Here is a 21,959-nt window from a genome sequence, read left to right on the forward strand (position 1 = left end):
TCTCAAACTCCACCGCCTCCTCTGGACCTTGATGAGAGCTGCAACTTCTCCCTATGCAACTGGTCTTCCATTCCACGCCAGGAAAAGCCTGCCTTGGTTCCGGACCTGATCACTGTGGTCTGAGTGAGTGTGCATCTGCTGGACTCAAAGCCTAAGACTTAAGACCTTTGAACTTAGCATGCAGAGGAAATGTCTGTCATTAGCCTATCATAACTCAGTGTGTTTTGCAGTGCTTAGAATTAATCTAGAATTGTTTGCTCTGAATTAACTAATCTAGAATTGTTTGCTGTGAATTGATTATGTTTATTGCAATGCCTAGCATTAAGGATTGTTGTTTTCTTGATTAAGAACCTATAGAGTGAAATTGTATTGAGTCATTTGAATGAATAAAGCATTGAAATGGGCAGAAGTGCGTGGACATTCTTTATTTCTCCCCTCAACTCCATATGTCACAATTTTGCCCCCTCATGACACCCAGCCAGTCCTAGAAGTTTTGATAGAGACAGAATGTATAAATGGAGTATAGGGATTCTGGATGAAAAGCAAAGTAATAAAGCTTTAGTCCATTTTACTCATCCTTCTGAAGATCTCCCTGTGACCTCTAAGATGAAGTCAGAGTTTTGAGATGAGCCTAGATTCCTTCCTTTGCCCATCTCCTCATGGATTCTTGTTTCCCAGATTTGAAAAATAAAATCTATGGATAATAAGGGAAGGGAAGAGCAGAATCCCACCATGTGGGAGGGGGCCAGATAGCAGGAAAGCCCTATGCTGGTTTAGGAGCTTAAAAAACATTGAAAAAGTATCAAGGCTATTGGTTGTGGCCTTTACCTGAAGGTTAATCCCTGTAATTCTCTTATGGGTCACCCCCACTTTGAATTTTCCTGCTTCTGGGACTAAGGAGCTGCCTGGATTATTCCCACAGTTGAACCCCATCTCATGGCCATTTACCTTTGAAATAGACCTTGAAGGTATTTCTACTAGTTATCCTCCAGGTGTGGCCTCTGCATTTGAATAAGACCTCAACTGGGTCCCCTGATTTTTGATTGCTGACCATAGCTATTCTTATTCATCAATATTCTGCTTGGCTGGCCATCTAAAATATGTGGCTTAATAATTTCAAAGGCATCTTTTTTTTTACCAGTTTAGATGGATCCTTTTTCTTAGAGTTTTATTTAAGTCACACAAACTGAAAGGCATTTGGATCTATTTATTAAACTTATGAGTTCTTATTTATCTATAAGCTAATTTTGATACTGTGTCTATCACAAACACATAAGTAGATATTATAATACCATACACAGGTGTGCACACATAAAGAAAAAAAACAAGCAAGCAAACAAACAAACAACAATAAAAACAACAAAAAAGAAAAAACAACAAAATTGTAGCTTTTTCACAGGAAAAATAGAGCTTATCACAGATTTTTATAATGAGAAACTGATGTGACTCCATTTTTGAAAAAAAAAATAACAGCAGCTTCTATCTCAAGGCCTGTCCTAAGGAAGGGGGCGTGACCCTTATCCTTGGAAAAAACCCACAGATCCTTCCTAGGCAGATAGCCACCCTGCTGAGTTGTTTGTCTGTAAATAACAGGAGAGATCTGCTGCTCCAGTTGTCCACGACTTAGTTAGGCTAGGTGAGGACCCATAGCAACACCCCTAGCAACTGCCAATCAGCATGAGACAGGGAAAATACATGGGATGCCAGATAGATGACCCCTCAGTAGTTTATGGTGGTTGATAACATGTTGGGAAACCATGTAGTTTAGCATGTACACCCCTCATGGCTTAAACCAATCAGTTCAAACGAATCCCCCTCTTGTACTAACCTATCACCCCTACCCAACTTGTTCCCTCCAGTGAATGTGCTAATCAAAGTTAATAGTTGTTTGATTTTCCTGTGGTGTGAAATGATTTGCTGTGTGATGTTGTGACACATGTAGTATCCCCAAAAACCTATAAAAGCTCACTGAACAAAGGACTGGGACTCACTCTCTGGGACCGCTGCATTGGAAACAGTTGTGAGTCCAGGCTGGAGCTTGCAACAAAGACTCTTATGTGATTGCATTGGATTCGGCTCCTGGAGATCTATTGGGGGTCCCACGAATCTGGCATTACAATAGTATGATCTATTAGATGTGGAAAATGGCAAACCCCAAAATAATATGGCCTGGGAAGAGGGAGTGAAGAGGAGGGGGCAGCACACTGATGGCATTGACCTTTCCCAGTGCATTCTTTCCCAGTGGCAGAAGAATCCCTAGAAAGGAAGCCAAAGCATTGATTTTTTTTTCCTGAATAAATCCTTTTCAGGGACAGTATAATGGGACCCTAAAGGGAAAGAGATAAGCACTGAATGCTGACCCCACCCCCTCCATTCTTCTCCAAGTAAAACTATTGCCCAGTAAAAACAAATTTCAAATTCTCACAAACCTGTTTTCTGAGTGCCCAAACTGACATGCTGTGTCAATAATTGAGTCACCTCTCAGTGTCATAAACCTATATAAGCGCAGACTCCTCCTTTGGCCAGTGGCTCATTTTCCACTAGGAAAGTGAGTCCATCAGAGGCATGACTCCATTGCTGAATGAAGGCTTTGCTGATCCATGAAGTTTGCATCTGGCTTGGTCCTTTGGGGGCCTTTGCAATTGGGAACATTAGGAATACAGTTTGAGCCATGGTGGATGCAGAAGTCAAAAGTTCAGGTGGCCACGCATCCTTCATGTGGAAGATTTATTCCCACCATTACTATTGTTTATTTCCCTGCTCAGGACTCTTTAAAGGAAAGAGGATTTGTACATATGGGGCTCTTTCTATTTTTCTTCCCTGTCCCTAGCCCTAAAATTTTTTATTCCCTATTTTTGGTAGGCTCCTGTAATTGAGTTTCCTCTTGTGCATTTAACCACCTACTGTCCATATGTTCAATCCTCTTATTGGGTATTTCTTGCATATCCAGGGCCCCTAACTGCTCGGTCATACTTACTAGGGATTTCTTGCCTGACCACCTTCAAGCTTGAGATACATTTTTCTTTTTGGTCTATGTATATGAATAGAATTAGTTGGTCACCATGGTACTTGCCTGGGCCCTTTTCCTGTGTTGTCTATCTACTTTTGATCCACTTTGGAATTTGGGCCCTTTGTTGGCCTCAGGGATGGCAGTTTCCTCACCAACTCAGTGGTTACCATAAGAAGGCAGAGCGACATATTGCCTCTGAGGAGGGGGATTACCGAGACCCCTAGACAATAAATGGAGTGCCACATTGGGTGCTAAAATTGTTAGATATAACAAGGTGCTGCAAGAAATGAAACACATGCTCAAAAGTGGGTGGGCAAGGCAAACTTTTACCTCTGCCAGAAGGACTGTGCTACTGGAACTGAGAAACTGACGTGACTCCATTTTTTGAGAAACCAGCCTCTACCTCAGAGCAAGGCCTGTCCAAAGGAAGGGGACATGACCCTTGTCCTTGGAAAAATCCACAGAACCTTTCTAGGCAGATAGCCAACTTGATGAGTTGCTTGTCTGTAAATAACAGGAGAGATCTGTGGCACCAGGTGTCCCTGACTCAGTTAGGCTAGGTGAGGACCCATAGCAACCCCCTAGCAACCACCAATCAGCATGAGACAGGGAAAATACTTGGGATGCCAGATGACCCCCCAGTAGTTTATGGTGGTTGATAACATGTTGGGAAACCATGTAGTTTAGCATGTACACCCCTCATGGATTAATCCAATCAGTCCAAACAAATCCCCCTCTTATACTAACCAATCACCCTTACCCAATTTGTTCCCACCAGTGAATGTGCTAATCAATGTTAAGAGTTGTTTGATCTTCCTGCGGTGTGAAATGATTTGCTGTGTGATGTTGTGACACATAGAGTATCCCCCAAAACCTATAAAATCTGAACAAAGAAATGGGACCCACTCCTTGGGATCACTGCGTCGGAAACAGTTGAGTGCAAGCTCTAGCTTGCAGTAAAGACTCTTGTGTGATTGCATCGGATTCGGCTCCTGGAGGTCTATTGGGGTCCCATGAATCTGGCATTACAGAACCTGGCCAGCAAGGGCACCTGGGCGGGCAGCCTGCCTGTTTGTATACCTAAGGCAGTGCTGCCCTTTTTCTTGATTGGATATCTTCAGGGTATAATCTATGTTATTAGGGCAGGTAAGGGGAAAGGGCTACAATTAAAATGATTACGATTGGATCCAATTAAAGCTGAATAGTATATTCTGAAAATAGATCACCAGACTTTCTATTTATCACACACAAGTGAGAGAGAGAGAGAGAGAGAGAAGGAAACAAAGAACATGACAGGGAACTAGACTCCTCAAGGACTTATGTTTCCCACATTGAGGAGGAAGGGGTGGGGCTGCATAGAGTCTGGCCAGGATGGTCCTGCTCTGGCCTGTCTGGTGTCACCATCGGTGCCTCCTGGAAAGTGGCCCAAGGTGTCTAAAGCAGGAGCTGAAGCAGCATCAGTATTTGGGGAAGATAATCTCACTGTGGGGTCCTTGAGGTTGTGGCCTTGGGAATTTGGGATAGAGAAGACCCGCTGCTCTTAGTGCAGGGAGTCCTGAGGCCATGGTCTCTGGAAGTGGGGATACAGCAGTCAATCCTTCAGCCACTGCCTGCAATTGTGTTTCTCCACTCATCTGCACCTTCACCTTGCATTCTCTCCAGCTTTGCCCCTTAAACATCAAGCTGCTATGGTCATTCATGGACAAGACTGTGTCTGGCCATGTGCTCTTGTTGCCCTTAGGAAATTAGATAACCTAGGTGAAACAGACACGGTTCTAGAAACACACTACCAAAGACCAATTCAAGAAGAAAGAGGAGACTGGTGCTGCAGCCACCGGCCCCCACTGCCAGTCCAGGCCAGATATTCTTCACCTAGCCTCCCTGATGCAGGTGTCCTTCCATGGTGCCAATGTCCGGCCAGTGGAAGTGCCCACACTGACTGGAGCCTTTGGCATACTGGAAGCCCATGTGCCCACCCTGCAGGTCCTGCAGCCGGGGCAGGTGGTTGTCTACACAGAAGATGGCAGCACTACTAAAAACTTTGTGAGCAACGGTTTTATCACAGGTAATGCTGATTCCTCAGTGCAGTTATTGGCCGAAGACACTGTGACACTGGACATGCTGGACCTGTGGGCCGCCAGAGCCAACCTGGAGAAGGCCCAGTCATAGCTGTCGGAACAGCAGACCACTCAGGCAGAGATACAAATCCGTATCAAGGCCAATGAGGCCCTGGTGAAGGCCCTGGAGTAGGTGGTGAGTGCCCTTCACCTGCAGGGAAATTAAGGTCCAGGTCATTCACCTCTGTCTGGGGGAGTGTGCTTGCTGAGGCCACCAGGGGGTAGAGTGGTGCTGGCTCTGCCCAGGCTCTCAGGCCTGCCCCTCCCTCAGGTTACACCTGGGGCTACTGCAGCCCTCAGCAGCTTTGGCAGGCCTGATGTGGGGTCTGTAACCTTGTAGGGCTCTTCTTCCAAGGCCCCCTATCTGATGGGCCACCTACCACCACTCTGCCCCTGTAGAGCCTGAGACATGTGCTTTCCAGGCACATCTGCAGAACATTGTCCCCAGCCCCTGCACATATTCAAGGCAAGAAAGCCTGGGGGGGGGAAGAAGAAGGAGGGGGGAAGGAGGAGGGGGAGGGGAAGGAGGGGGGAGGAGGAGGAAGAAGAAATCTGAACAGAAGCAGAAGAGAGTAAATTAGAAATAAAAAGTCTCACATGATGAAAAACTCAATACTATTTGCCTTCAATGGTGCATTTTAAAAAACAGTTGAAGGAGCAGTAACACTGATTCCTCTCCAATTTTATAAAAATACATAAATGGTGGGAGAACTTCTTGAATCATTCTCTGGTGCCAGTATTACTCTGAAACCAAAGAAAGAAGAAGACATTACAGGAAAAGAAAAGCACAGATTGACATCCCCTGTGAATCTGAATGTGAAAATCCTTAACAGGATCCCTGTAAAATGAATTGAGTAACACTTTAAAAGGATTACAGAGGAGGAAAAGGTGGGATCCGTCAAAGGCAAGCAAGGATGGATTCCTGTGCAGAAGTCAACCCATGCACACAGCACCATAACATAATGAGGTCAAACAGATGGCCTCATTGCCGATAAAGCTTTTCACTAAATCCAGCACACTTTTAGAATAAAGATACTCTACAGATCAGGAGGAGTTTCCCCAATCTGATCAAAGTCACTGATGAAAAATGTACAGCTCATGTTGCCCACAGGGTGACGACTGCAAACTCTCCCCCCTGGTTCTAAAAACCCAGGATGACACTTTGGCTGCTTTTGTTGTACAGGAGCTTTATGCTAGAAGAGTTGGGCCAGAAAAAGAAGTCAAAGTTATCCAAATTGGAAAAGAAGGAGTCAAATTACCTCTGCTCACAGGTGATGCAGTCTAATACATAGAAAATCCTAAGGAATCCAGGAAAGAAAAAGAGCTAATAAACAAATTCAGCAAAGTGGCAGGACATACGATCAATACATATTTATCAGTTGAATTTCTGTGGACTGTCAACAAATGGTCTGAAAGAAAACTTAATACAATATACAGCATTATCAAAGGATCAAATGCTTTAAAATGAATTTAACAAAGGGGGCTTAAGATTTCTACATTGAAAACAACAGATCATTGCTGAAAGACATTAAAGAGGACCTCCATAAATGGGACCATGTTGTGTTCCTGTATTAGAAGGCAATGTTAAGAAGGTGACACTTTCCAAAAAAAAAAAAATTCTATGTATTTAATAAAATCCCGATCAGTATTCCAATGGTCACTTTATGCAAAAATGGAAAATCTAATCCACCAATTTCTATACAATTGCTAGGAACTCAAGTAAAAAAAAAATTATTGACAATGAAGAAGAAACTTCTCAAAGCTTAAAAAGCAACAAAGTAGTTTTGTATTCAAAATAGTGGGTAGGGATAGAAGTACAGGCCTACAGATCTATGGAATAGAATTTAGAGTACAGAAACAGACACAAATATCTACATTGCATTGATATTTCCAAGAATATTCCAAGAGTGTTCACAAGAGAAAGAATAGTGTCTTTAATAAATGTTGCTGAGGAAATAGGTTTCCATGTGCAAGATAAGGTTTGGGGAACCTTGCCTTACCTAATACAATAAATCAATACAAAGTTTATCAAAAACATAAATGGAATGTCTTAAGTGATAAATCTCTTAGAAAAAAAACACAGGCATACATCTTGACTGAGGTTTTGACAAGTTTGTGTCAGATCTGACAAAAAAGGCACAAGCAGTAGAAGAAAAAGCAAATTGGACCTCATGAAAATGAAAATTTTGTGCATTAAGGCATACTATCAAGGAAGGTGAGAAGAAACCTATAGAACAGGAGAATTTGATAGCCAGTCATCTAGCTAAGGGCATGGTATTCAGAATGTGTGAAGAACTCTTGCTTTCCATATCAGTAGTGCTTCCACAGACATGGTGAACATTCCCAAGCCCCTCCAGACTTCCAGTAAGTGTGACAAGCACCAACCCATGAAGTGACACATAAGAAGGGCAAGAATTCTCTGTGTGCACAAGAAAGCAATGTTGTGACAGGAAACAGAGTGGCTCTTTTGGACAGACCACAGTGATTTTCTGGGACAAGGTTAACACTACAAAGAAGACTGAAAGATTGTGCCAAGCCCAGCTGCAGGTCTCAGAGAATGCTGGCTCCCACGAGATGCAAGTATTTTGAACAGGAGAGGATAAGAAATGAGCAAGCAAGTGATACAGTTCTTAGCTTTACCTTGTTTTTTTATTATGAAGACAATAAAATATTGAGTTTATATCCACTGAGAGAAGGGAGGGGGGGACTCTTAACAAAGAATAGACAACACAACTAAAAATGGACAAATGACTGAACTAGACATTTCTCCAAAGAAGATATAGAATGGCCAACAACAGGTGAAAAGATGTTCCCATCAATAGGGAAATGAAAACCATAATGAAATACCATTCCCACCCACTAAGATGGCTGGAGTAAAAAAAGAAAAAGAAACCCATAAATTAACTAGTGTTGGCATAAATGTGGAGAAATCAGAACCCTCATACGTGCCTGGAGAATTGTAAAATGCTTCATCTATGTGATCCTCAACAAGTCAAATCTATAATTACCTTAGACCTGGCAATTCAACTTCTATGTGCATATATGAAGAGTAGTATTAAAATGTGGGGCTGGGATTCTGGCTTAGTGGCAGAGCACCTGGATTTGATCCTCAGCACCATGTTAAAAAAATAAATAAACAAAATATATTTTTTAAAGTATTAAAATGGGATTGGGGTTGTGGCTCAGTGGTAGAAGGCTCACCTAGTACATATGAGGCCCTGGGTTCGATCCTGAGCACCACATAAAAATAAATAAGTAAAGTAAAGGTATTGTGTCCAACTACAACTTAAAAAAATAATTTAAAAAGTATTAAAATGGCTATTCATACATACTTGTTCATGGCAGCACACTTCACATAGACATGGCAGATAACAATGAACTGATGGATGGTTGAATTCATATAGTTTATTCATATAATGGAATATTATCCAGCCCTAAAAGGAAGAGGAGGACCTGACAGATGCTACAACATGATGAACCTTGGAACCATCATGCAAAGAGAGGCACAGGGGCCATTTATTGCATGAGTTCATTTATATGAAATCTCCAGAATAGGCCAACCTGTTCAGATAGACAAGCAGATTAGTGATTAGCAGTGACTTGGTGAGGGGAGTGGGAATGAGGTTGGATGGGAACGAGGTTTCCATTTGGGATGGTGAGGATATTCTTGACTAGATGGCGGTGAAGGTTTTCCAAAGTTACAAGTTTACTAACTCACACTGGGTTGTACACTTCAAAATGGACAGAGGGTGACTATTACACGTGAATTTTACTTTAGTAACTCAGGGAGAGAGTTGAAGGTGAGCCATCCCCAGCCATGAGGGGGTCTCTGAAGATCCCACCTCAGTCCCAAAGAGTAGAAGAGCTGAGGAAAGCCCTGATCGTGGGACCTTCCCTGAACTCTCCCCTTCCTCCCTGGCTCTGCTCGGGCCTGAGAAGTCGCGCGCATCCGCGCTCCGCGCCCAAAATTTTGAATGGGGAGCAAATGGAACTGCTATTGGTCCAGCCGGTGGGGCTGAGCGCTGATTGGCTGAGGCTGGCAACGGACCTGCCCGTGCACAGAGAGCCGTTGAGGACTCGCTGTGTGGCAGTTTCCCTGCCCTGGGCTCAGTCAGCGCCTTGTCAGCCGCCTGGTGAGCACCGCAGGAGCGCCCTGGAGCCAGGTGCTCCTGTCCAGCCCCAGTGAGTGCCGGAGGTCTTGCAGGAGGCTGGGGAGGGGACCCTCCCTCTTAGTGCCTGGTCACTCAGGCTTGCCCAATTCACCTGTTGTCCCCGTCGGGTCTGGCTCCTCCTCTGTCCTCAGGGTCAGGTTCCTCAGTCCAGGGTTTCCTGAATTCTCCTGAAACACTCTCATTGATCCGTTGCACCCTGATGTCAGGCCTCTGGGTTCTGTTTTGAATCGATGGTTTTGTATTTAGACTCCCCCCGCCCCAGCATTTCCAAAGAAAACATTCACAAATGGATCTACTTTGTAGAAGGCAGAATTGGGGATCTAGGGTCCTTAGCACCTTCTGTGACATCCTTCCTTTTCCCGATATCCCAGAAGCTTCTCCAGGAACCCTTATAGTCAGTAGGGGCAAATTGCTGTGGGGCCCTGCAGTGTCCCATCTATCTTCCTGACTTTGCAGATCTGAACATGTCAGTCTCTGTGAGAACATTCTCCCCACACTTTGTGCGTGTGTTAACAATATCAAGCTTGGTTCTCATGATCACATTGGCTGGACCCACTGGATGTGTGCCGGATAGCACAGGGTCAGTCCATAAAAAGGGCAATGTTTCCAGTCAGAATAGCCATGAGGGTAGTTGCTGGCCTGCAGAGGAAAGCTCCTCTGGGGGCCTTTCCTGGCTCTGGATCCTTTTTCTTGACAGCCTGGTGCACCAAGTAGGGGCCTTTCCTCATCTCCCTCTGTGGACCTGCTCTAACTTTGTAAATAGAACCTTACATGTGAAATGAACCTGTTTTGTTTATGTGGCCAACATTTCTTCTCAATTTTAGGTCCAGCTTGGTCCTTACTACATTTAATAACTGCATTCCTCAATTTCCCTGGTACAATTCATTATCCTGCACTGTTCTCATTCTGTTTTCATGTATCCTATCAGGGCCCTGCAGATAAAACCAAAATCCAAAATCAACCAAAGAACATGACTGTGTTTAACACAACTTGGTGTAGCCCTCACAGCACTCAGGGAAAACAGCAGGGGAACACTGGGATCACTTTTGGTATGGAATGTTAAAAACATTTGGAGGTTGAAGGACATTTAAGGACAGAAGGGCTCTCTTCTAGAGTGGACGCTATCAGGAAGCAGGGAATTCTATTGGTGGTGGTCTTCTTGCATCTTATGCAGAAAAGGGAAGACTGAAGGGAGATGAAAGTTAATTGGGGGCAAAGCAGCAGTCAATTAAGTTCACCAGATAGGGGATGTTTGGTCACTTGTATAAATTAATCAATGTTCACTTTTCAGCTGTGTTCAGACATGGTTAGAGATTAGACTTCATTTTTGGTCCTGATTACTCTTTTCACATTGAATTTGGTACATGTTGATGCTCCATGAAATTGCTTGTGCTTCACTAGGATTTTAGGGCCAGGCTGTGTGTGTCAAACTTGGTCCTGGCAACAGCAGACCCCACTGATAGGCCAGCTGCTGGAGGTCCAGGCTGTTTCCTTCTTTCTTGCATAATCTCAGGGCCAAGTCCTAAAAGATGCCTCCTAGGAGGGGGTTTCAAATAGATTGAGACAGGAAAAAAAATTTAAAGCATTTCTGGCCCCAGAAAATTATCAAGACAGAAGAAACTGGGACAAGTGTTAAAAAGGGAGTCCAAAACAACAGTTTGTGACCGTTGCTTCTGCTGGGGGATGCTGTTCCTGTCCTAGTACAGTCTCCTTTTTGGCTCTGGCTGGGGTTGTCTGTTCACCTATTCATGTGGGAGCTTCTCTTCTGGGTGCCATGTGCATTGCTGCAGCTGGAGCCCCAAACAGCTCATGGAATGTGTGTGTGTCCGTCCCTCCAGCAACCTGTGTTTACTACCTGCTGAGTATCAAGTCCTTGTCAGAGTCTGAAAGCTGCCTCTGCCTGGGCCTCCACACAGGTGTCTGACTTTCACACAGATGGTTGGCCCTTTGAGGAAATTCCAGAGCCTGTGCAGGTACCTTGTGACCTCACCTAGAGCAAAGAGGATTCATTTTGTTAGGAGCTTAGAGACAAAGGCGACAGAATTTGGTGAGGGCCTCAGTGGGGTGAAAAGATTTGTAAAATTAGGCTTCTGTGGAAAGGTCCCAGGGAAACATAACTGTTCTGACTCTGGGTGCCTGGTAAATCACACTGCCCCTTTGTGCTGTCTTTCATTTTCTTTTTCATAAGAGGATTTTCAGGCTGTTCTCTATATTCCTGAGTAGAAATGCATTACTTTGGATGCTGTCACTGCAAGTATGCACACACATTTTTGTACCTGTCAGCATAATTTATAAAGCATGGTGACCTGGGCTTCCTCTCTTTTCCAGGAGTTAACAGTATTGTTGTCCCCTCGGGTCCTGATGCATCCATGGCTAAATCCTCCATTCTGAGGAGAGGACAGAGTTTCCCTGAAGAATGTCAAAGAGCGAGGTAAGCCTGTGTGCTGCTTCTTTCTATCATTTTTTATTTGCATTTTGTATTTTAAAAAGATATAACCATATGCATACCTTTTGTGTCACCTCTAGTAACTATTTTCAGGCTTTTCCATGCTGTCCTGTGTCTGCACTTCAGCTTTGCATGGCATTGCATAGGTAGTTTACAGTTTATTCATACATTCCTCTCCTAATGTCTGCAATGTTTCCTGTGTTTATGTGCATATTTGAATGAAGTTGCTATGGAGATTCCTGGAAAAGGCATTGTAAGCACTTACACTTTATTCCCCTTCATTTAATACGAGGTGATATGTTCAACTTTTTTCTTTTTTCCTTTTTTGTGTGTGGTACTGGGGATTGAAGCCAGGGCCTCCAGCATGCTAAGTGAGTGCTGGACAACTGAGCCATGTCTCCAGTGCCTTTTCATTTTATTTTGAGACAAGGTCTTGCTGACTTGGCCAGGCTGACCTGGAACTTGTGATCCTCCTGCCTCATCTGGCTAAGAAGCTGGGATCACAGGTGCTCATCACCATCCCTGGCTGTGTGTTCAACTTTTAAGGATACTTTCAAAGTGTTTCCCAAAGTAGTTTTTATCAGTTTATATTCCCACAAACAGTATATTGAGTTATCCAGTTCATCCAGTGAGCATTCTGAATGGCTGATTTCAGAACTTTTTTCTCTAATTAGTTATCCATGACAGCAGAATTGCCATTCATTCCATTATACTCAAATGAAGCACAATTTTCATTCCTCTGTTATACACAAGGCAGAGTCATACCATTTGTGCACTCATACATGTACCTATAAACATTTATGTGGCTCTGTCACTATAGTATGGTGATTTAAAATCCTTTGGGTATAGACCAAGGAGTGGGATAGCTGAGTCAAATGGTGGTTCCGGAAATTATCAATAATAATGTCCATCTCATTTCATCATCTTATCTAACCCCTGGTCCCCTCTCCTCCCCTCCTCCCCTTTGCCCAATCCAAAATTCCTCCATTTTCCCATACCCCCTCCCCCATTATGGATAAGCACACACATATCAGAGAGAACATTCGGCCTTTGGTTTTTTTGGAATTGGCTTACTTGGCTTAGCATGATACTCTCCGACTCCATCCATTTACCTGCAAATGCCAAATTTTTCTTCTCTTTAAATGCTGAACAATAATATTCTATTGATGGGCACAGTTTAGCTATTGTGAATTGCTATAAACATTGATGTGGCTCTATCACTATAGTATGGTGATTTTAAATCCTTTGGGTATAGACCAGGGAGTGGGATAGCTGGGTCAAATGGTGGTTCCAGGAAATTATCAATAATATGAAGAGAGCCCACAGAGTGGAAGAATATCTTTAGTATTATGCTCATCAGATAGAGCACTAATTTCCAAAATATATAAAGAACTCAAAAAACTTAACACCAAAACAACAACAACAAAATAATCCAATCATAAAAGTTTGCCAGATCCTGGCAGAGAGCTGCAGGTTCTGGTATTTTTGTGATGAATCTGCCAACCATAGACAAGTCACAGCTCAACTCTCTTCCAGCTCACCACCAAAACTTTGATCTCCCAAGGTGAAACCTGGGAAATGGGTCAAAATGTAAGCAGAGGTTAAAAATTAAGGTTAAAAACTGTCTTGGATAGGAGAAACATCAGTAAACCCTAAGTGTTTAGCAACACTAAATCTGTTGTTTTGCTTTTGTTTCTGTGGTACTGGGGATGGGACCCAGGGCCACAAACGTGACAGCTAAGCACTCCACCACCTAGCCACATCACCAGCTCAGTGCTTTTGTCCTTAAAGCCTCACATGAACTTCTTAGACATAGTGTGTCTATAACCTGACTTCCATTTCAGACCTAATTTTGTTTGCATGCAAATAAATATGAATAAAAATAGACTTTTGACATTAATATTATGGTAAAGAGAAAAAGAAAGATCTGTGGGGCTAATGGTTTAGTATCAGAGTTACATTTGTTACATAGATATATATGAATAAATTTCTTACTATATTTCGTAATAAAAATATTAAAACATGTTAAACATTTACATTAACAAACCCCATACTGGTAAATACATGCTTGCTATCTTATGCAGTAGACAAGACTATCCAAGAAGAGAAATCAAAGGAACTTCTCTATTCAAGATATGCAACGTACATCTTAAATGGTTATTTGTGTTCTATTAACAACAACAAAAAGAAAGAATAAGGACTTCAATTATATGAGAATATTATTCGGCCTTTTCATTTTGGGAACTGGAGATTGAACCCAGAGGTGCTTAAATATTGAGCACATCCCCAGTTCTTATATTTTGTTTAGAGACAGGCTCTCCCTAAATTGCTTAAAGCCTTGGTAAGTTGCTGAGGGTGGCTTTAAACTCAAAATCCTACTGCCTTGGCCTCTTGGACCACTGGGATTACACGTGTGTGCAACTGCACCTGATTATTATTCAGTCTTTTTTTTTAATGTTTTTAGTTGTACATGGACACGATGCCTTTATTTTATATATTTATTTTTATGTAGTGCTGATGCTCAAACCCACTGCCTGACACATGCTAGGCAAGAAATAAGCCATAACTCCAGCCTGAACTTTTTTTTATTTGTTCATATCAGTTATACTTGATAATAGAATGTATACTCCATATATGTATGATATTCTTCAGGCTTCAAGAAGAAAATCCTCTTCTTTGTAACTGCATGGATCCCTGAGGAGATCAGCTTGTGAGATCAGCAGACATAGAAAGACAGACACTTTTTAAACTCACTCTGTGTGGAATCTAAAATAGTCAAAACTCATAGAAGCAGAGAGTCAACGGTAGGTGTCAAGGGGAAGGGGAAAAGGGGTAGTTGATGTTGGTTAAAAGGTATAAAAATGTGGTTATATAGGATGGATAATTTCTAATGTATACCATGGTGAATATAGTTAATATGAGTTTTTTGGTATTTGTGAAGGAAGTAGATCTTGGGTATTCTCAACACACACACACACATGCACACGCACGCATTCAGAAGAAAATGGTGACTGAGTTGAAATATTAGTTTATTAGTTTGTTTGTGGTGATAATTTCAGTATATATGTATATCAAAACATCAAGTTTTGTATGAAAAATTATATGTTCATGGATTTGAAGGGTCTTAGAATTACCTACACTAGGTGCTGAGGGGGTTCTGCCTGCTCAGAAACAATGTGTGTCACCTGGTGTTCTGATGAGCATTCTCCTGGATCTTGTTTTTGTCCCACTTCTTCCACTTTTTACCTGTGCTGTGTTGTGGTTGTTTTTATGAGTTAGATCATACTGTTAAACTAAATTTTAATAATTTGGAAACTTCTGTTCCCTTAACAACTGTCCCATTTTAGACATTATTGCCACTTACACAAACTCATTTCATGTGAGTGTAAGTAGGATCAAAGCTCTAGCTACTTAGTTTCTTGTTTATTATTTTGTGCTTGAAGGTTCTGAGCTGGTGAGTTATAATCTTATTAATTGTTCACAGTTGGTCACTATAAATCCTTCTATGCAAAGGAGCAAGAAATCATTAAATATCCAAGGCTTTGTTTATTGTTAATTGTTGTCTTAAATGGAAGTAAGGGATGGACCAAGCTTAGATGGTGGCCCATGGAAACTCCAGCCTTTCATCTGAGGGACCCGACCAAGGAGGGGTGTTGGTAAAGATGCCCACAGTGGGCATGTTTTTGTTTTTTTACTAGCAAATCTTAGGTTCTTCCAAGGGGGAAAATCTACACTGAAACTACACATAGAAAAGAAGGCAAATTCCCAAGAGAATAAGCAAGGACACAGGAGAGAGTCAAGGGACTCATTTCATCAGGGTGAAGTCTTTATTTGGTTCTTAAGAAATGGGATGACAGATGTTGATGGAGTCAAATCAAAGCTTAATACAGGACTCCCAGAAGTTGTGTTGGCTCCTACTAGATCCCTCAAATTGTCCCAGGAAAGAATCTACTTTGTCCCTCCTAGTTCATAAGAATGCAGGAAACCTGATCATAAGTCTCCTGGGATAGCAGCTGACATCTGATCAGCACAAGGCCTGATGGAAGAGCCAGGGTCTCTTGTGCACATGATGGGGTGAAAATGGTCAGAGGGTTGAGAAGAAATAATTATTGGGCTCCTTAACAAAGATCCACATGCACCATGGGGAGGGCCTAACTGGGGCAGGAGTTAGGATATAAATCTGCAGGAGTTGATAGAATTGAGGGGAACACGAGGATGAAAGCAAATGTTTAAAAAGCCTTCATGATTAGATTGTGTCTCATTTCTCTGAGTGTTTTATGGAGATGGATACTGTTTGACTGGGGAATGTTTCCCCTATCTAGTGTTATACAGCAGAAGCAGGTAAGTCTGCATTATTAACTAGACATTCTAAATGAGAGCGGGAAGATTGCTTAAGTCCACAAGGAAATAGGGTTCAAACAGCATAGGATAGAAGCTAGAGTGCTGGAAAGGACAGATCCTCTATAAAATAACGCTGGTTAAAGTGTCATCTGGGCCTTGTGCAAAAACCTGTCAGCACCTCCCAGTGAAGACTGCTGAGACCAAGAGAGTTTTCATTGGGAGGGCAATTACTACCTTGCTACTGGTTGAAAATGCCCTGTAACTGAAGGATATAAATATGAAACCAAAATATGCATGATGTCTTGGGTGATGTTGGAGAAGTTTTCTAATGGGGAGTGAAGTGCCCAGAGGCTGATAATAAATGAAAAGGCTTGTGCAAAAAACATGCTACAGGGGATGCAGAGTTAACTTGACATATTCACGAGCAGTTTGGTCTTTTCCTTAGAGCTGCTGGATTCTATCCCCAGCTCTGTCCTAGCAACAGCTTTTGACTGAAAAGCAAAAAGCTGGTTGGTTTGCTTGCCTGCTCCAAGCAAGTAGTGTAATCAAGAAAAAGTAAAAGCAAATCAACTTTGTGGGCTGAAATATATGCCATCTGTCCTATATTTGGGTTTTTCCTGACTCATTGGGAATTAGGCCCACTGGCCTGAAGTCATGGTAAGGCACATGGGCAAAGGAAAACTAGCCTATTAAGGAATGCCTCTACGGGGCGCAACCATGTGGAAGTCATTAGGGGAATGTGAGAGGTGCATTGAAGTAGGACATGCCATTGTCCACCAGAAGAACTTCCTTCCAGGATTAAGACATGATTCGAATTGACAAGTAGGTTTCCCAGTCTGCTTGCTTGAGTTGGTCACCTGGGTAGGGGACTGTAACAATGCAGAGGTGCATCCTGTGAGGTTCAAGGTACCATTAAGAATTGTTCTGTGAAGGAGGGAAGAAGGAAGTGCCACTAGATAAGTGGTAGATTCCCAGAGGAGAAGGCCATGCCCAAGCTGGGATACTAATGTGTGTTGTGGCAAGAATAGAAACACGGTGTAGACTGGTCTTTGTGTTCCTAGTGGTAGGTTCAAATGCTCAGAGTGCTGAAATAGCCAGAACAAGTGATACAGCCCCCAGTAAAAACCAAGACCTGGAGAACTTCCCTGAAGGATATGCACCTCAGTTTGCCAGGAGGGTGACACATCCTCAGGACATGCAGAGTATGTCTTTGAGAATGTCTAGGACCTCTCTCTAGTCTCTTTTTTGAACTGATCCTGATGTGCATTCTCTGTAATAAAATATGATCATAGTATCGTGCTTTCTTGAGTTCTGCTGTCACTGTAGTGCACTATTGGAGCTGAGTTGGGGAGAGCAAGAACTTTGAATCTGTATCCATTTAGTCAGGAAGGCAGGGAAGATGGCAAGATCACTATAAAGGACTTAAACTACATATATGCAGTTTTTGTTTTTTTAAAATTATTTAAGGCTTTTTAATATCTTCATTTTTATTTATTTATTTTTTATGTGGTGCTGAAGATTGAACCCAGGGCCTCATGCATGCGAGGCAAATGCTCTACCACTGAGCTACAACCCCAGCCCTGTATTTGTATTTTACTGGAGAAATAAAATCAGTAAGATGTATATCCTAGGATCATGGGGATGGCTCAACACGTGAACATCAATTGATATACCTAAATTGAAACACCATAATCTAGAACCATATTTTTTAACCACCACTCTGTTGATAGCTAGATTTGATTGAGTATGTGTAAATCTTAATAATTTAAAAAGTAAGTCAATAGAATGATATCTCATTAATATATAATATATAATGTTTATTGTCAAAATCAAGTTTTCTATCTAAAACAAATGGGCTGTTTGGGAAAATGTAAACTAATCATGCACCACTGTACATCCCAGTAGGTGTATTACTGACATCTGTCTCAGAGAAATGAAGGTTTATGTTGCCACAAAAATATGTTCTTGAATGTTCATAGCAGCTTTATTTATCACAATCATCAACTAGAAACAATCCATATGTCTTTTATTTTAGTTGTTGATGAACTTTTATTTATAAGTGGTGGCTGAGAATCGAAACCAGTGTCTCACACATGCTAGGCAAGCGCTCACTACTGGCCCAACTCTTACTGTTTGATATAATTCAGCACAGAAGCCATCACATCCTTCTTTTCTAGGAGATTCTTCATTGATGATTCAGCATCTTTACTTACTATTGGGCTAAAGTTTTCCATTTCTTCATAATTTCATTTTTTGGTAGAATGCATGTGTCAAATTATGTATCCTTACCTTCTAGAGTATCAAACTTGCTGGTCTTCATAGTAGTTTCTTATGATTCCCTATATTTCTGTTGTGTCAGTTGCAGTGACCCCTTTTTCATTTCTGATTTTACTTATTTGAATCTTCCCTTTTTCCCTTCATCTAGCTAAATGTTTGCTGATTTTGTGTGTTTCTAAACACACACTCTTAGTTTTGTTGATCTTTTCTATTGTTTCTATAGTCCTAATTCATTGATTTTTCCTATGATTTTCAATATTTACCTGCTTTAATCAACTTTGGGCTTAGTTTGTTTTTATTTTTCTACATTTTTGAGGTACATCATTAGCTTTTGGAGATCTTTGTTCTGTTTTGATGTGGGGGTTTATTGCTATAACTTCTCTCTTTGGACGTTTTGCTGTGACCCACAGGTTTTGATGTAGGGCCAAGGAACCAGGGAAGAGGCTGAGTGTCGGGGTCTGTCCTTCCATGGTGGATTTCTCAATTGACGGGGCTATTCTGGGACCAGCAGGTGGGGTGCAGCCATGCCTACAGAAAGGAATTGTGCTGACCTTTCTGATAAAGTTTCTGTTTGTATGAATGTCATTAATGAATTGTGTCAAAATAATGGTTAAGTGACAAAATTTTTTTAAAAATATTTTTTAGTTGTAGTTGACACAATACCTTTATTTATTTATTGATATGTGGTGCTGAGGATTGAACCCAGGGCCTCACGTGTGCCCGGCGAGTGCTCCACCGCTGAGCCATAACCCCAGCCCCAAGTGACAAAATTTAATGTTATATGTATTTCACCACAATTTAAGGAAATTTTTAAAATCAATGCATAGAATTCAATCTCATTAGCAGAATGAGAAGAATCATTCTTAGACTTGCAGAACAAGTGTTTAATGAAATTCAAAAACTGTCCATGATAATAAACCTCAGAAAACGAGGATTTGAAGGAAATTACTTAATGTTTTAACCCTGTGACTCATAACTGACTCAGACCTTACCATAACTGAGCCCCAGCCTCATGAGAAACATGGCAGAAGACCTGGCTGAGGCCTCCTGCATTTCTGATCAAAAAAAACCTGTGAGAATACAATGAGATGTTGTTTCATCTGCTCTATTTCTGTTAATTCTTCAAATAGTTTTGCATCACTGTAGAGCCTGTCTGTCAAACCCCAAATGTGCCCCCATCAGGGTCCATCCTCCCCTTCTCTCCTCCTGGCTCCCTCCAGCACACTGGCTGCCCTCCTACATCCTCTCTGGACAACTTGTTTCCACCTTTGAATCTATCAATAATTGATCAGGCCTGAAGGATCCAGGGGCATAAAAGAGACCTTCTCTTTCCCATGCTGGCCATAATGGCCCTGGAGTCCCTTGACCTCCCAAAGCCTTTTCACCACAGCCAGGGCAAGCACTCTGGTACCAGTTCCACATGAGACCCTGAGGCTCCAAAAAGGTGGTTATTCCCCCTTCTGAGCATGAGTGGTTCATAATCCTGTACCCTCCAGTGGAAAGAAAATCCAAAATCCAGAGTGCAGTGTCACACCAGGGACAACTGAGATTGCTGAGCCTGCAGGACCCTTGTGATGACCTACTTCAAGCTCCAAAATATGTAGAAAAGGAAAGTGAGGCTTTCTCTCCTGTAGCCCCTGCTTCCAGGGCGCTTGTCCTTGTCAAAACTACCCAGGCTGGTGGATGTAGGGTCCCAGCCCTGGTCTCCCCTTGCTGTCTTAGATGGTTTTCTATTTGTGTTTTGGCTGTGCTGGGATCAAACCCAGGGCCTTACCCATGCCAGGAAGCATTTTACTACTGAGCTACATTCAGAGCTATCCTCCTTGCTATCTTTGGAATGGCCCAGAGTAAGCAAATTCCTGGATAACTAGGGAAACCCCAAACTGAAATTTTTCCCCTTCCATTGTTCAAAGGCTGGGTGGGGTTTGGCAGAGTGTGCTTTGGGGTCCCATGTTACTGTCTTCCCAGGTTGGATGTAGGTGGACCCTGCTTGGTACAGCCTGTTTTTTGTCATCATCTGTGTATGCTTCAGGTGGCATGTTCATGGAAATAATGCCACCTGACACATGCCCAGGGCTCCCATCATTCATGAAGTGTGAAAGCCTACCTGTCCCATCTCAATACCAGAAATTGTAATCAGCGTCTCTTAGCCACATGGATGTTGGGGTGGGGTGGATCCCCAAAGCAAATGTGAGGTGCTGTGACTATTAGATGTGGGCTTGAATGGGAACCAGTTGAAGGCACCAGATCCTCAAAAACATGTGTGGCGTCCCCAGCCCTGTCTCCTGATCAGACAGGAATGTATGTTCCAGAGGAGGGAAGGGTCTGGCTTGAGTTTACACAGTGATTCAAGGAGAAGATGCTGCCTCAGTTGGAATTAGATTTTCCCCTACTCTTTAAATCCAGAAATACTAACATTGTAGTAGTATGGGAGAGAGAGAGGTGGGGGGAAGAAACCTTTCTGCAATGGAAGAACTGAAGTTGTGCTCTATGCTGACTGGACCCATGAAATCACCTTACTGTCTCTGCCTCAGGCTCTCTGGAGCTGGTTTTCATCCCAAAGTCTGTCCATGGCCCCAGATGCTGCATTTCTGGGGTTTGAAGGGGATAGGGAAGGGCAGAGTACCACACAGGACTGTTGTCTCCATGCAAGCTGATTTCCAAGTCCCCCAATTCCTTCTGCTCAGTTCTCATCAGCTTGAGCTGTGGTTACTCTTAGCTGCAAGACAGGTGAAGAGTGACAATCTTTTAGTTTAGTAGCTTGCCCTATAAACCAAGTCTTTGTTCTGAAGAAATGGATGTTCAAACACATTTTCTTTTTCTAAACCTCCAGGAAAAGAGCCTCCCCTTTTTGGAGTCGTTCAGGGGAACTGGGCAGTGGTTTATGTGTTACCAAACTAGAACTTCCTTACAGTGTGATTCTCCCTGAAACTGCATGTTTCTCAAAAATGAGTTTATTCACAAGGCAGCCAAGGCTGGGAGCCAGAGACTCCACACTCAAATCTGCCTCCTTGATATAGGGCTTGGCTGCTTTTATGAAATAAGCAACCAGTGAAAGGTTTGAGGTGAGGGATTCAGTTGTCTGTGTGCATAGTCAAACTACATGGTCCCTAAAGGGACATGTGTTTAGAAAACGGCCATGGTATCATGATCTGAGGGTGGAGTTTTGGGCCTCCTGATATCAAAAGGTTGCCGATGGGACTCTTGTGTAGGCTCAGGTGAGTGAGTCTGGGATTCCAGCTGGTCTGAGCTAAACGAAAACCTGCAAGTTTTTGAAAAACCATTTAGGCAATCATTAACATTGTGAGCTGAATGGCTGAGTTGTTATATATAGGAAAGCTGGTGAGGCTTATATATTTTGGCTCTATGGTTTGTAAAATTGGTTATAAAAACTGACAACTAAGAGCTTGTGAAATTAGAATGTTTATGCAGGTTTTCCTTCAGTTTCATTGGAAGAACAGAGAGGGGAGATGCCTCCCAATGCAATAGACAAGTACTGAGGAACATACAAATTAGCAAAGAAGTGAAAAGATTAGTAATTTGTGAGGAAATAACCAAGTACATAATTAAACAGAAGGTAAATGGGAAGAATATCT

At 42.4% G+C, this 21,959-nt stretch overlaps 1 pseudogene; it reads left to right on the forward strand.

Moving 5' to 3' along the window:
- The first annotated feature begins 789 nt into the window (after nt 1–789).
- Nucleotides 790–5,416, forward strand: LOC131423321 (ATP synthase subunit delta, mitochondrial-like; annotated as a pseudogene).
- The last annotated feature ends 16,543 nt before the right edge of the window (nt 5,417–21,959 follow it).

The sequence above is a fragment of the Marmota monax genome, unplaced genomic scaffold (assembly GCF_021218885.2).
Source record: "Marmota monax isolate L192 unplaced genomic scaffold, Marmota_monax_Labrador192_F-V1.1 WCK01_AAM20220418_F8-fsc00397, whole genome shotgun sequence".
Taxonomy (NCBI): domain Eukaryota; kingdom Metazoa; phylum Chordata; class Mammalia; order Rodentia; family Sciuridae; genus Marmota; species Marmota monax.